At 44.7% G+C, this 16,607-nt stretch overlaps 1 protein-coding gene across 9 annotated transcripts in view; it reads left to right on the forward strand.

Annotated features, from left to right (window-relative positions):
• LOC118503098 (putative polypeptide N-acetylgalactosaminyltransferase 9) overlaps nucleotides 1–16,607 on the forward strand; it is a 64,352-nt gene that overhangs the window by 16,480 nt on the left and 31,265 nt on the right. For 8 of the 9 annotated variants that reach the window (XM_036036004.1, XM_036035997.1, XM_036036006.1 and 5 more), the window contains one exon: nucleotides 12,800–13,130. The exons of the other annotated variant lie outside the window; for it this stretch is intronic. The gene's annotated coding sequence lies outside the window, so the exon portion shown is untranslated. The remainder of the gene's footprint in view (nucleotides 1–12,799; nucleotides 13,131–16,607) is intronic. 9 annotated transcript variants of the gene reach the window in all.

The raw sequence follows: 16,607 nt of genomic DNA on the forward strand, positions 1-16,607 counted from the left end.
ATCGTTCAAGGTTTGTGTTCGTTGTTTGTTCACGATGTTTCGATACTGCCTGTCTTGTCGAAGCGTTTCAATGGGGATAGTAGTGGTTGCAAAGATGGTGTGTTTACCGGTTTGAAGACGATGGTTGCGTTTGGTTACCCGATTGCAAGGCTTTCTATCTGTCTTTGCCTTGGTGCTGATGCTCATGGTGGTATGAGAAATTGTTTTAATTTTGGTTTAATTATTACTATTAATTTATTATATTTTGTAACTATTGCAGAACCACCTTTAAATAATTCAGATAATGATATTTACATTCACACTCAACTTGGAAAACCCTGCAATGAGCTCCATATGGATTTTGAATTTATTTATGTGCGAAAACCGAATTATCCTTTTAATCTCTTGTTACTGGATGTGATTTGAGAGCAATATAAAATCAAGAAAATTATCTACCAAGTCTCGCTAGACGCAAAGCAATCTCATCTTCCCTCCTTTCTGCTGCGACTCTGTCCCCCAGTTTGGAAGCAATAATTTTTGCCTTTATTAAAACTCCCAAATTAGACGCTGTTGCGAGGAATACGATGGGTGGTATGGGAGCTTCAATCCTCCGGGACCCGTGAGCGTTTCCAGCAACAGATTGTGGTGCCGTGTCGTGCAAACACAAGCGGAAACATAAAAATAATCCCAAGCTCCCTCAATTTGGAGATCCATCCCCGAGAATCGTCTCAGACAGCGCCGGCGAGCGCAACAGAAGGGTATCAATTATATAGTCCACCCAAAAAAAAAAAAAAAAACGATCGTTACTACCACCAACCGTTACCGGGGGGCGCACAAGTCTCATTTAACCCCGAGAGCCCAGAGCCGTGAAGAAGAAGACGAGAAGAAAGAAAAAAACCGAAAGTAATATTAAAGCTCTCTCTCTGTGCGGGAGGAAATATTTAAATTGCCCCACGAACTGTAGGAAAAGTGTGGCGAATAGGAAAAAAAAAACGCAAAGGAAAACAAATTAATGGCCGCAATAACCTTTTGCACTTTCCACCCGCTCGGTCGCTCGCTGCCATTACTTTGCGAAATCTTGTTTCGCTCGTTTTCGGGATTTGCTCTGGCCACCATCGGGACAGCCGAGCTTACCTACCGACGCGGATTTGTTGTGACCGTGGTGCCATCTCCATTTCGGCCACACCGAGGGTGACTCTCCACTTCCGGTGGGAAGCGCAGAAAAGGGATGGAAAAAGAAACGCAAATAATGTAACAGTTTTCGCCCTCCGTGGTGGTTAGGGGAAGTTTTGCTTTCCTCGTTAGCGTGACTCGTACGGGTGTCAAATCTGGTTGGGCGAATTTCACTCTCGTTTAATTAATTTCATTTTTCCTCCTGCGCGAAACGGCACCTGTGAAGACGCATCCGATTGCGCCATCAGTTTGATAATTCAATTGCAGGGAAGAAAACTTCCACCCACAGCCTCCCACGAGCTCGGGGGTGGAAAATTGTGCGGTAAATAAAAACACAAACCGAGCTCTAGTGCTCTAGCGGTAGTATGGAAAATCACTTACCAGCCGACGGCGCGATGCCTAAGGAAATGAGAAGAAAATGGTTCACGCACAACTAGTGCATGGCGCAGCAGCGCACCAACAACCATCAGCATGAGAAGGTGTAAAATAATTTCGTCTTTTTTATTTGATTACCGCGCTGGCAGGAAGGTAAGATTCCGTGGTACGGGAAATTGTTTCGGTTTCGTGCACAGTGAAGGTAATTTTCCGTTTTTCTATCACACACATACACACATGCACATGCTTCATGAGATTGAAGCTAGCGAGACCCGCTAGAATCGGGCGATTTCAAGCAGCGACAGAAACCATTAAAAGCCTGTGTAGGAGGTGTTGGTTTTCTTCATGCTCGACGAATAAAAGGGGTGTTAATTATGATGTTTGTTTTCGTTTTCGTTTTGGCAGGAGAATAAATCGCGGTATGAAAATGCCTTCTAGTGCTTCTTTCTTGCGTTGGCTGTTTTAGAATTAATGGAAGTCATACGAGTGAGGAAGGCCTAACAGATTTGTGGGTGACTAATTTGTGTGTTATTTTCAAATTCAATTAACTGTGCCCTTTAAATTGTGTCAACCAGTAGAAGTAGCGTGCCCAGTATTCGAAATATTTCATTGGGTGGACCTGTGTCCTAGCAATCCACTAAGATATTTTTCGTCTTTTGTATCATGTCCTTTACTTCACTAAAATAGTCGAGGAGCTGCATTTCTTCTGAATAAGATTTTTTCTACCTGTCCTCAACCAATCGAATTTGTTGGACTTCACCCTGTAGAAGGGCCCTATTCTAATTGTGATTAGGCCAAGTCGGAATAGCAATTGATCTTCAAGACCCATAAGGAAACCCTGAAGACATGACTAACAAACCAGAATTATCATTATCAACCTTATCCAAACAGTTAGACAACAACCGATTGCTTATTAAAACCCTTGTAATCTGAATTTAGAATAATTTAAAAATGCTTATAGAACGGTGTTAAAACAAACGCTATTTTTTCACAGCTCTCGGGTGACAATTAACTGTAACTATGCTTTAAAATCGGTGCTCAACCATGAACAATTATCTCGGGGCAGCAAGCAGCGTTAATGCTACATCATCGGCGTGAAAGAAAAACCCGTTTCCCGTTGTTATGTGTTAATATGATAAACAAGGAGGGAGGAGTGGTATTTTATGTCAAACTATGTCTAAAAACTTTTCTGAATGCCTAGAAGTGAAGCTGCAAAAGCAGGCTTCCTACATTAAAGAGCGCTTTTGCTTTCGCATCGTGACGACGTGGGAGCACTTCAGTTTCTGGATTGGATCGTTAAAATTTCCCGCTCGAACGCAACATTAAGTGCACACTGCAGCTTGGGCTGGTTTTTCCGGCGTTTCTACACACATACACACACAGTGGAAAAATCTCCTCACCCCCTCACCAATAGCACACCCGAGCGGGTGAAGAATCCTTTGCGAACGGATGTCATTCCTTGTCTCATTTTCTAATGCGATTTTTCCGCCACCGACAACGATGGGGTTTGCGTGAAAATTTTGCAGTGCAACAACGAATGCATTGCTGGTTGGCACTTCAGCTTCGTCAAGGACGTCATCATCATCGTCATCGTTGCATCCTTGAAATGATTAGGCATGGATGGGGTGGCCCCATGGTAGGCCATCGGGGGCAATACGGTCATACCGGTGCAGAAGGTCACAGCTTTTAGCACAGTATTATGACACTCGTTCGGTAAATATTTCCGCTCGTGTCGTGAAGGGTAAAGAAAAGTGCACATTTTCCTTGCCTTTCGATTAAGAAAAGCTGCTTCGTTGATAGATATGGGACGATTTTCCCAGGAATCAACGATACCCTTACTTTAGCAACAGTTTTTTCAAAGGCCTTTCTTGTCTTTTCTTCGACAACAATTTCCGCGCACAAAAGGGAATCGAGCTGACTGAGTGGTTCTGGAAAGTCTGGTGTGATTTTCACATCCTAAAAAAAGTCCATTACAAGACAAGTGCGTTGAAAAAAAAAGAGGAAGAAAAAAGGCAGTGACAAGGAAGCCGGAAGGAAAAGAAAAGCATCTTAAGCAAGCAGGAAATGGAATGTGAAAATGATGGTAGCACACGGGAAAATGTAAAAACCCCCTCCATACACCGAGCGGAGGACATTCAAGAAGCAAAAGAATATAATATGCAACCACGTCCCGGCTTCCGGCTGGGCCCTGAGAAAAGAGTGGCCAGGCGATGAAGGTCCTAGCTCTACTAGCGCTGAGATAGGGGAAAACTCGGGAAAAGAAAACTTTTTGTGATGCTAAGAAGAGTTTTCGTACACTCTTCTCAGCATGAAGTGTGTCCTGTTTATTTCCACCCACCCAAATGGGTGATGTTTTCTTTCCGGTGCGTTCCCCGGCGGGGGTGGCTTTTCAAAGAGCAACTTTTCACTTTTTTTCGGTTTTTCCTTTTTTCCATTTTTCTCTCCACCACCGTTGGTGAATTTTTTTCTTTCCTGGCTTCTAAAGGGGAGTTTTTTTTTGCACCTCCGTCCGTATGATGCTATTATGAAATACTAAGCGTCACAGAAATGTCCTATCCTCGCAGCATCATCACCGGAACTCACGCCCGAAGTGCTACCTCGGATCGATGGAAAGTAATTTTTCTTGCATCTTTCCCCAGCCAGCAGTCAGGCGTCGTTCGCTTCCCGGCGCACTGCACGTGATCAACGAGTGTCATTTCCTTCTTTTCACCCTGTTCGCTGGACGCAAACGTGGGGATGATTTTCAATTTAGTAAGCTTTTCCTGCTTTTTATTGCAACTGCTTCTAATGTTTATAGTGATGGTTTGAAGTGCAAACCCTCGCTTACCATTCGTCCTTTCGTCCGGATGCCGGTTGCTTCTTTATCCACGATTAAATGTGGTTGTGTTAGTGTGTGTGTGCTTTTTTTTACTTATTCATTCATGTCTACAAGGAATGTCGGCAAAGTCCAACTCTTCGAGTGCAACACCGGTTCCATGAACCCGAGAAAGGACTTGGAGAAAAAAAAAGGGGGAAAAGCTTTACTTCTCGCTTATCCTGCTCACAGCTTGAGCTGACTGGCTGGCTGGCTAGTGGCAGCGTTCTAATTTCAAATTCTACCGCATACCAGAGGTACCGGGACGAAGTAATCAAAACCGGAAATAGCTATACCAGCTGCTGCCACACCGGAGGGAACGCACAGGGAAAGGCAAGGGAAGCAAGCTGGTGAGCCATTCCTAAAACACAAATGGAAACGAAGCAGTAATAGAATTAAGCTTCATTCCTGTGCTGGATTTTGCGTTGCTCTAAACCCTTCGGGGGATTTGTTTTTTTGTTTTTTCCTTTTCTATCTCTCTCTCTCTCTCCCTCCACACAACTGCTGTGCTGTCGAATTGCAAATGAGTGAAACATTGCTTGCTGCTGGGCAGGAGGCTGAGCGTAAGGAAAATCATTTGCTGGCAGTCAGCAAAAATTCATATAAACTGCGCGTTGTTGGGTTGGGTTGTGGTTAAAGGAAAAAGGGTTTTATTGCGTTTGAATCTGTTGCCATAATTGCAGAACAAATTCAAATGTGTAGAAGATGAGCATGAGGGTAGCGTGAAGGAGCTCATTTCCTTTTTAAGAGCCGGGCGGGAACGGTACGGGATTGTTCAAAGGATTAATGTTTTTAGTACGGTTCTAGATTTTTGTACGTAGAATATTTAGATAGTTAGTGGCGCCTGTTCGGTTTACTGATGGCAACTGTATGTCCCAGTGTCCTGGAAACGTTCATTTAAATTCATTTGCAAGTTCATTATTGCATAGTGGCAGTATTTGCTCTAACTTCTTTTAATTATTTATTTATTTTCTTTTGTATTCATCTCTTAAGAATAGGGAATGAATTTTTGAATCGGTATCGATGTAATAATAATTAAAACTAATTACAAAACGGCCAAGTAATATTTTATAGCAAAACAAATACGTTGCTTGACTTTTGTTCGTAAGCACCTCACACACACCCTTACTCATTTTAAACCCAACATAAAGTACAAAAGAAGCAAGCAACCAACAGTCTCGTCCCTGGCGAATATCCTCGCCAAAGTGTCATCGTGTCAAAAAGGTGCAAAATTCCCTCGAGTACCTTTGCCGAGCAGCAAAACCTGCTCCATAGACCATAGACATCTCTAGTGCGCGGTCAAGTGCACCTTGGCTTAGTTTTTCTAAGTTCATCTACGCTCTTCTTCGGCCTTCCGGTCGGTTCGGCGTGTAGTTCGAACGAGGAAAAAACATAAATAAAAAATCACCAAAAAGAGGGCGAAACGGGAAAGTTTTTTGGTATGATGGTGGAGCAGGAAGGTGTCATAGTTCCGTTAAGGGAAAAGTGTTTGAAAAGTGCTACCGGTGGCTCTCTATGATAAAATGGCACATTTTGCGGTAGTTCGGCAGGCAGGCAAAGCTGTAGCCCCATAACTATAGACCTCTAGAGCTATAACTAACCGTTCGTTCGGGGTCAGCATTTTTTTTTTTCTTTCGAGGGTGAAGCGAACGGAATATTTCATGGGATGGAACGATTGGGACACACACACTGGACTTTCTGGGAAAGCGTGGTATTATAAATTCCAACAAAACGCTAGCGGTACCAGGACGGGGAACTGGAAAACCAACGGGAAAAATCGACGAGTATGTCATGTGTGAGTACTGAGTGGTCAGGTGGGCTTTTTCGGGAAGTCAATAACTTCTTTTACGATTCAAACATTAGGTCAAAGGACTCTTCAATTTAGTCATATTCAGATCTCTACATAGATCTAGAGCTACACCTTTAAGACAAGTTGAAAAGGCATAATTAATTTCAATAGGAAACAAGCATTATTCCAAACATCGATTCGAACTCAAAACGGCACGGTGGTTATAACCCTCTATTTTACCCACAATTCTATTAAGCAAACCACAAACTGCAGCTCGAGAAAGAGTACAATTCGGAGCAATTTCTTAATTCGATTCGGCGTCCCAAGCTGAATAAACATTGTACAGTAAAGCTTGTTCCACTTCGAATGTGACCCACTAAATGGGCCTGTGTTCTGTTATGTTCCAGAATAGAATATTCTGACCACGGCTTCTCCTATAACGATAATGGCAGTGTCGGGTGAAAATCTATGCCACACCGGTGAGCAATTAGAACGTGAAGCTTTTTTCCGTTCTGGCGCCCCCCCCCCCCCCCCCCCCCCCCTTCATGAGTGCTTTGTTCTTCGGTTTTCCCCACACGTGTGTGTGCCTGGCATATGTACTGGAGACAATAAGCATCAAATAAGTGGTAGCAAATAGCATCACACACACACACGAACAGCAGGCACGAAATAAGACGCACCGAAACTCTCGACACAAAACATCGCCAAAGTACACCTGACCCTCTCTAACGGTCTACCGGCCGGGGCGTTCGCGTGCATCGGACATCAGGAAAATCGAAATTAATTGACCGAACCGCGCCGGTTGGGCAATGTGTGACGGTGAGGATGGGTGGTAGGTTGGTCGGTGAAATCACCCCCAACCTCACCCCCACGACTCGCGACCGGAACACAATCGGAACGGTTAATTGACCCGGCCCGGTTCTAAGCGCATTCTTGTGCGCTTCAAGTACCCGTTCGGCGCTGCTGTTGCCTCCCACGATTTAAGGGATGTTGTTGAGGGGGATGGGGAAAACTGTTGGCCATCCATCGTTTCGTCACGCTTTTCCATTTTCCTAACCTCACACATTAAGTTTGGTGGTCATTTTGTCGGCTACTAGCTTTTTTCCTACCCCCTCTTAATGCTACCCTTCAACCTCACATTCCTGTTCTCTTCTCTGCCTTTCTTCTTCTCTTTTGTTGGTGATGTTTTTTCCTTTTTTCTTTGTTCGCTACGCCCGCGTTCCGTCGATCTGTTCATTCTGTGCTCGTATCGTATCGGATGGTCTAATTTTTCATTCTATTATCACGCTTTGAAATCGGTGTTAGTTTTTCCGTTTTCGTGTTCTTTCCGTTTTTCCTGTGTGTGTTTTATTGTTCTCTCGTTTTGCAACTTTGTAGCACGTTTTTTATGTTCCCTGCGTTGCTGCTGATAATGAACTTGATCGTTTGTTGTGTGTACTGAGTCGGGGAAATTACTGTTAAATTTTATTCTGCTTTATTACATGCAGCTGTCTGTTTGGCTCTTTTTTTTCTCCCCTTCAACCCATCTGATAGGTCTTAAGTGGAGCAAAAATCGCAAAACCGGTAAGAAGTGGTAAAAGCCAATTTTGGGAAATAAAAAAGAAGCACAAAGGATTAAGAGGAAAAGATGGGAGAAAGAGAGAGAGAGAGAGAGTGTACAAACTAGATTAAACAAATGCTTCCGTTGGTATGGGAAGAGTTAAATAGGGAAATATGTTCGATAAAAATAATCAAACTCGAACTCGACTGCGGGCGGATCAAACAGGCAACGAAATGATTATTTCGCAAACTGCCAGCCGTTCAGGTTCAGGTGGGAAAAGAAGACTAGACGCTAGGGGAGCCCAGCTCGAAGCCTGCTTGCCGTATGTAGATAATCAAAACACATGCGCATCCGGTGAAGAAGTGATTGGATTATCGGAGAATCTATGCTGAAAACGCGGACCTCAGCGCTCCGGCGGGACTAGCTACAGAACAGCGGCTAGTAACAGAACAGTTTTGATTAGTTCCACCGTTGTCCAGAAACAATCGTGCTCGGCAGGAATAATCAGCGGCTGAAACAGATGAAACTATGGCCAAACGAGATCTGATCTACCGGGCTGAACGCTACCACACAGCCCATCATCCCACCGGGAGCAGGCAGTAGATTGAAATTTAATCTGATAACAGCTGTGAAATGAAGGCAAAGTTCTCGCTTCTGCATGTTTTCCTATACTTGGGCTAATAGAATTTATTGGTTTGGTGTTCGGCATCAGAGAATTGCGATGATATTGTAGAATTTATTTTACTTTAACTCCATTTAGCTTTCAACGGAGACAAACATGAATGAAATGACAGCTTGAAAAAGAATGATTTGAATGTTTAATCAGCAAACTCATAATGCGTGTATGATCTCCAGTAAGAATACCTTCCCAGTGGTTCGTTCCAGAGCTTTTTTGTCCGGATGAAGCAACGTGGTGGAGTCATACACGGCTTATTTGTTTAAAAAAGTCACGTTTTTCGTCGGTTCCAAACTGTCCTGTGCCATGGAAGGTGCGACACTGTCGTCGACTTACCGCTAAGCTTTGGGGCAAAACAACATGAACACACGATCGTGGCTGGAAGGTTCGAGTGTTGTAGCTGTTGCAGTAACCAACCCTCACCAACAGCTGCCACGAAGACCGGCGGAAAGCCAGTTTGTGCGATTAATCATACATCGTCATCGCTAAACTATGCCACCTTCTTTTTGTCTCTCTCTCTCCGGTCTCCGGTGTGTGAGATGGCGGAGACGGGGGCAAGTTTTGGAGGATCACATGGGTGGTCGAAAAGGTGCGGATAAATACATCCAATACGTGGCTGCTGGTTTGCAACAGAGGTTGCAAAGCGAGGTATAAAATTAGCACGCTGGCGACGATGGTTGGCCGGGTGATCGTTCGGGCTCCCTGCGTTCGTCCGAGATTGCTGTCGATTCCCGCCGCTGAGTAACTAAAGCAAGCAGCGTTCGTGGTCATTGGTTTGGTCAAGTCTCGCGGTGTCGTGCACGCGTTCGGATGCATTCTATAATGGCCTCGAAATCTCCCGCGAAGGGGAACGCGGCTTCAGTTCGCTTGAACTTGAGACTTAAGGCCACAGGCGACTTTGAATGCGGGCTCGATCGAAACCGGGTATTTCCTTTTCGTCGGAGGCTCTGCGTTTGGTTTGGTGGATTGAGAGTTTACACCGCTGGACAACGAACGCGAACGCGAATACCAAAATGGTGGCCAATGGGTTGGTGGAGAAATTCCGGTCCAATTGATCCACAACATGCAGAGATAAAGGCGATAGCTCTGGAAGGGACTGCGAAAGAGGAGTCGTTAGCGCTGTGGATACAGCTTTTCGTCGTGAAGCTAATGGGGATGGTTTTGTGTGCAGGGAACTGGTTTTTCGGAACGACGAGACTTTGGCATTGCATGGGGTGGATTCATTCTGATGCTAAAGTCGTGACCCGATGTGCTTGTAAGCAAACTCTGGAACTAATCGTATCTGCTCCGATCCAATCAGATATTGGAAGACAATGGATGACACAGATGTATGGAGTTTCGAAGGAACTCAGTTTGTTTGTATAGAGACATCACATTCCCAGCCTAGGAATGTCTCAAAAGTTGGTCACTAAAATGTTTAAAAAAATTCGAGAAGGTACTTAGCCTCCCCATTAAGTTATCCTAGAAATGGCTATTTAGTGACGTTTAGGCTCTTAGTTGATCTCCTAACTTCAAGAAAAAATACTAAACTTCAGTTATTATCGCGAAGATTATATTTGATGTTTTATGACTTCTCGTCCAGACCACCTTGGTTGTGGCTCTGGACGGTGGAAATGAGAGAGTTCCTTCCTCCGCTTGGGAAAGCGCTAAGGTGTGATAGTGAAAGGTTTCATCGGAACGACTTCCACTGATAGTTCCCTAATTAACATCATTGTCGTCATATCCGTTAGCACCGTGCGCCGGGAAGAACAGCTCCAGCAGCAAAAGCTCGGCATTCGGAGCGTTCGAATGCTGAAGGTTGCCGGCGCTAATGAGGACAAACGACGCTGCAGCGACGGCTTCTCGATTCTCGACCGAGCCAGTGGCATAGACATAAAGAAAGGGCACATCATCAACATGCGTGTCATGCCATCTCGTACACGAATCTCGGACTATTAGCGTAAACGGTGCGCCACATTCGGTTACGGCCCAAGCAACGGTTCAAGTAGAACCGGTTTCGTCCAGCGAGGTACTTTGATGAGTCCGCCGCAAGACACCTTGTCTGGGGTTGAGCTTCTTTGTGATTGATTGCAAGGGAGATGCTCACAACTTGGAGCATGCGTTGGAGAAGTTTGCTCATAGTTAGCATGATCGATCGGCGAGTAAACAAAGGGTATTTGATGCTCATTTCATTTATCCAGATACAACCGAATGAGTTATTATTTTTAAATGAGTTTATCCAGCAACACAAAGAGATGCACTTTATTTTAAGAGTAATGTTCTCTAAACTCCTCTTCTCTCTCTCTCTCTCTCTCTCTCTCTCTCTCGAAACATCTTCAATATTTAGACTTCTAATTTTAGTTCTCCGCTAACTCCAAAATAAAGTCCCAGCATGGAAAGCCATTTAGCGTTTAATTTGCATGCGACTTCGCTCCTTCTTTCCCGTCCTCTGATCGAAGTCCTCCCCTGAAAAGTTTAACACGAAATGTATTTTTACTGCGGCAGAACTGCAACCCGTTTGTCGCTATGACGCTACATAAAGATACAGCACCACTCAGTGCACAAAGCCCACTACTGGAAGCTTCACACACTCCTCCTCTTCAGTGTATATCCACCAAAAACATGCGAAAAATTGGTGGAGGTCACACACTCTGAGGTGTTTTCAAAATAAACCGCCTTTTTATGTTGGTTGGACTGGTCCAGCGAACGGGAATTCGGGCGGTGTTGGGTAGCTTTCGTTGGAGTAAGCAAAAAATGTCTAGACCAACACGTAGCAGTTCTTGGTCAAATTTTTAAATGCCAAACGTTGTGAGAACTGTTAGCTGGTGTTTTTGGTTTTGCTAAAGGAATGTTCTTAGTGTTGTTTACGAAAAAATGCACTTGTTTGTCTTTCAGCTTCAGCTTAACCTCATTTAGATATCGAATTACCCTGACAAGTAAGGCATAATGTATCTTCTTTTTGCGTGGAATCATTGCCGGTGAATTTAAATTGCCATTTAAACGATTAAGCTGGATTCATATACTCACTCAGTGCGAACAATTGTCGTGTTTAAGCTAATTAAGATCAGAAGGTGCTGTAGGCTTAATCGCTCTTGCGGTGTCAGTTTTGGTGACATCTTGTAACTCGCCCCTGGTGGTAGAGCCGGGTTTAACCACACTTGACACCCCACAATCACAGACCGAACTTGTGGACAGCATCTGTATGCTTCTAATACCGACTCCAAACCGATTGCTCCCCGGTATTGGGAGTTCGTTGCATGAAGGGTTTTTGGGGTTTTCCTGTGGTCGTTCCGGTTCCTGGCCGAACAAGACATTGCTTTTCCGGTGGAAAGTTTCTCGTCGTAAGAAACTTTTACCCTGGAGGAATATCATTACTTCTAGTTGGTTCGCTCGCTAAGGTTGCGCTGGAAGTTTTTTTGTCTTCTATTTTCCTCGTGTAGTTCTCGTGTTTGGCTAGACTTATCGGGCTTAACACTGACGCTGGGTGCCGGTGTCGGAAGGTCTCGTTTCAATTTACTGTGCGTTTAATTTTTATTTCCATGTAAAACGTGGGTATCATCTCAGTAGGGTTTCCTTAGTGTAAGCTACTTCAGTTCTCCCACGGATTCTTTTCCTGGAGTTGGTTGTGAGTTTAGCATTTTTGAAATATTATCTCAACACTCCGTGAAGTTGGTGAATAAATAATAAAAAACAACGATAAATCACCATGAAAAACTCTGAAGCTGCAATCAATCATGTGCAATAAATCGATAAATCGAGAAAGAGCAATTTAAATAAAAGTTTTAAATGCAAAGCAAAAGTACAAAAAAAGTTGAAAAACAAGTTAATTTAATTAAAACCACCCAACACTACGCCATAAAGGAGAAAAGTAGCAAACGGAGAAGAAAAAAAAAGCCGAGAAAAGTTTCTGCAGAAAAGAAAACTTTTACAAACAACAGCAAAAAGCAAAAACCCGGAATGGAAAATGCAGTAAACAAGTTAAGCAGAAAAGCATGTTTTTGAAAAGCATTCTTTTTCATTTGTTGTTTAGAGAGAGAGAGGTGAAAAAACGGAAAAGGAAAGCACTGAAGAAAAAAAAATCAGTGAACAACATTCCATTTTCCACGATTGAAAATGTTCGAAGCGTTTAGTCTTGTTAACAGGAGAAGCCTTATTTTGTAAAGCGAATTTTGCCGTTTTTTTTTGCTGTTGCTTTTTTTTCTCCGGTAAGCAGATGAAATCATTTTTTTATGACGCTATCGCTATACGATCGGTTTTGGAGAATGTTTTTTGGCCCCAATATCGGGAATCGAAATGAAAACGGTGCTCGTTTATTCAAAACAGTCTCTACTTGGTGTGCCGGTTTTTTGCCTTCGCTGATTTTCTTTCCTTTTCACGTTAAATACCATCTTTATGTGATTCTTATGTTATTCTCTTCTCGATTTTGTTTTGCAGATATTTAATTCGACCATATCGACGTAGTGTTGTTAGTGATTTGCCCAGATTTTTTGGGCGATGGGAATCAGCAGCAGCAGCAAGTAGCGCGCAAAACAGCAGTAGCGAGCAATAAAAGAAAAGGTTCGCGAAGAGAAAAATCCAACCGAAAAAGAATAAAATGTTACAACGTTGATGGTGAGGAAGAAACAGGTGGCCACTCTAGGAGTACTCGGAACAGTGCAGTATCAGTGGAGTGGTGGTCTTGGGCGGTGTTAGTAGCGAAACGGAAGCATCACAACCGCAAAACACGCATGCACCGACGAATTTCAACGATTTAAGTCAACAAAAGGTAAGCCTTAACTGTGTTCGTCCGTTTGTCGGGAAGATACATATCGCTGCCCATCTCAGTTCGCAAACCGTGTTGGTCAGTCACGGGGTTCGGATTTGCGGTTAGAAAGGATGCTACCACCTTCAAGCGTTTGTTAAGAACTGATTTTTGGATGTTCGGTACACACCGGGGTAGGAAATTGCAATCAACCTGATTTGTGGAAAATAGTTCAGCCACATTGTTCGGTGAGTAACACACCGGAGATGGAGTGGAAAAACTCCGTTGGAAACCCCCAAAGCGCCCACCACCTGTTCGATCAAATAGTGCCAGCCAAGCAGTGCCCTCTCCCCTTCCGACTGGAAGACGCATGTGTCCGATCCGGGAGGTGGGGAGGGGGCACCGGTGAGGTTTAGTTCCTGACTCTGGCCTCTTCACCGAATATGGAGCGACCGGGCCCCGCAGGTGATGGTGGCTATTCCAGGCGATTCGTTCCACTCTCTCGGCCAACGGCTGATTGACCGAGACCTAGACACTGTGGTGTTCAGAGATCTCTCTCTTTGCCTCTGGTGTATCTGTGTGCCGCACACATACCGCACGTGTGGAGACCCACTTTTGGAGCACTAAACCGCAAGACGCATTTCGTCCGGCACTGAGAAGGCCCCGGTGGCACACATTCGGACGATGGGCAGTTGTTGGGTTGTTTTTTGTCACTTTGCTTCTGTGCAGCTTCTGGTGGTGGTTCTGGGGATTTTTGGTGAAGGAGAACCAGATTGGTCAGAAACTTTGGTGATCAAAACATAGTGGGTTTCTTCCAGAAATTCGGGAAGTCTCTCAAAACACCAATATCTCTTGATGACACACCTGAAAAAGCTACATGTCTGTTTGACGTTTTGGACAAGAATAACTGAAGAATTAAAACACGCTAATAGTCCTACAATTCAAATTCAAATGTAAAAATCTTCAAGGATTTTGATGTCTTACGTCGTTTGACAGACATCATTCGGACAGGTTGTCAAAATTTGATATCGAATTAGGAACCCGAAATCTTTACAGGAAACCATCACACGAAGCTTCTTTTTGCTGATCCATTCAAGGAAGCTTCTGCGCACGATGGTTCAACCACTTCTTTGTTGCTGCCGGTTCCACGGTTTGAGGAATACACCATCCACACCAGGCACTGTTCCACCACCGATACGGTTGTGCACGGTTGATCGATCTCGAGCAAATTGGAGGCACACCACCGTTCACCTTGAACTTTGCTGGCCAGTCAGCGGAATGGACGGAATGGTTCACATCCATAAATCTTGATGCTTCATGGAGGCTCTGTTCGGACGGGTCGGGTCGTCGGCCGCTCATCTAGTTCGATTTTTTAATGATATTCCTAAGCAATTACTTCCCTGCCGAATCGAGGGAGGGTTGTTTTCAATTTTCCAGCCTTATTCCTTTTCGTACTGCTGCGGACTCACGAGGATTGAACTGCAAGTCAGACGAGGCTCCTAAGATGATTTAGTTTCCTTAGAGTTGCGATAAAGTATCTAGCTCATCGCAACACGGGGAACCTGATTCGTGCAAACTTTCGCTAGTCTTTGTGTGTATCAACTAAATCCTACCAACGATCACTCGATCTCTCCAACCGGAGGAGGAGGCGCACACCGCGAGGAATCTCTGTTTGCAACGTGAAGAAGCTTGCCAAACAGGTTTCATCTCCATCGGAGTGGTACGGGTGGTTCGCTTCTTTCCGCTTGATTGGCACCAGGGCTCTTGGTTGCAACATCCAATCTGAGCAGTGCAGTTTGTTCGTGATGTCAGATATACGAAGGACACATCCTTCGCACAGACAGTTCTAACTGTACTCGGATCGCGCGATGCGATGAAGACGCGACGATTTGCAATTTGTTCTTCCGTCAGCAAAAGCCCTTGGAAACAGTCATTGGCGACTGGACTCCGGGAGAAGGAATTGCAACAGAGCACGATGGGAACCTCGTCCGAGAGCAACATGTCCGTAGGCAACTTTCGTTGATTTACCGGTTTTTCTAGCGTGCGCGGAGATCACACTGTGCGTTTGTGTCTGTGTGCGATGATCACAAAGAAGCAGGCGAAGATCTTGTGGCAGAGAGTTGAAGAAGATGTTACAATCAATATATCCCGTTGGACCCGTTGGTTCGTGGCCTGAATTGTTGTGTGTGTGTGTGTGTTTTTCTTCTGATTTCGCGTGCCCATTTCGCTCGCTTCAGCTTCATGGCAGCCAGGCCGGCCAGGGCCTTGATTTTGGGCGGTAGTCTATACAGTCTTTGCAACACTCCTTTACCCGCACAAGACGGCAACAAGCGCAGAACAGCGTTGTAATTCGTTAATCGATAATTGGGTAAGCGCTTGGAGGCTTCGACAGAAGTTCTAGGGTTTCTTCTTCGTCGGTTCTCCACCCGCAGTTGAACGGCATTATAATGCATCCATAAAGTTGGAGAAAGCAGTACAAACGGTGGCGCTCTGGAGGAAGCAATGGTGAAGCAATTTGTGATAAAACCAACGACTTACCGATACGACAGTTGAAAGCACTTCGGCTTGCCGGACCTGTTGAGGAGGATGGCTCCGTCAGTGCGAAGGGCACACGGCGATAAGAGATACGGGACAAGCGCCGAGCTCGTTGATGTAAAATTTTAACTACCGATTAATATGCCTCTGAAAAAAGGCCCCACAATGTGATGTGATATCTGCTCGAGTACGACGTGAGCCCCAAAAATACGTATGTGGATCAGCGCTACCCAGCGGACGAATCAGGGTAGCAAGGGTAGCAGAGCTGGAAGGTGCATAATAAAAAGGCAACATAATATCAGCAGCTAGAGCTGGGGCGTATAAAAACAAAAAAAAAACCGCAACCACATGTGGGATATCAGGTTTCGATGGGGGGTTTTCTCTTGCCGGCCCGAAAGTCCGTAAATTTGATTTTAAAATGAGATGACTTCGTCACGGTCTGTGTAATCTTCTGCCCTGCACAGTGAAATGCCACAGAACGGATAGGCGTATATCCATATACCGGTTCTCCGAAGCCTAGGCGAAGAAGCTGAGCCACACTGACCGAAGCCACCAGTGGGTGAACTGGGTGGGACACATCCAATAGAGGAGGCTTAGACTGATACGGACCATTGTATCGTAGGAGCAGATGGCTAGAGTAGGCTGGAAACTATTACGTCGAATAACAGCATGGCACACTTCCGAAGCCGAAGCCGTCACGTTCTCGGTAGGAAGGGTTAAAGAGCCTACGTTCTCGGATCATCTAAATTACGATATCGAGCCTGTAACACAGGAAGGCCTCATAAAACAAGTTAAACTGCAGCAAAAAAAAAAGAACAACTGCCTCCAAACAATTGCTTTCGGGAAGGGTTAAGCTTAACAACCTTTGGCCTAACCGTTGGCCCGACCAGTTTCGGGATAAGGCAAATAAGGTGCTCCCGTATGGTTTCCATTAAATCCATGTACACCGATAGCACACCGAACAAA

The sequence above is a fragment of the Anopheles stephensi genome, chromosome 2, assembly GCF_013141755.1.
Source record: "Anopheles stephensi strain Indian chromosome 2, UCI_ANSTEP_V1.0, whole genome shotgun sequence".
NCBI lineage: Eukaryota > Metazoa > Arthropoda > Insecta > Diptera > Culicidae > Anopheles > Anopheles stephensi.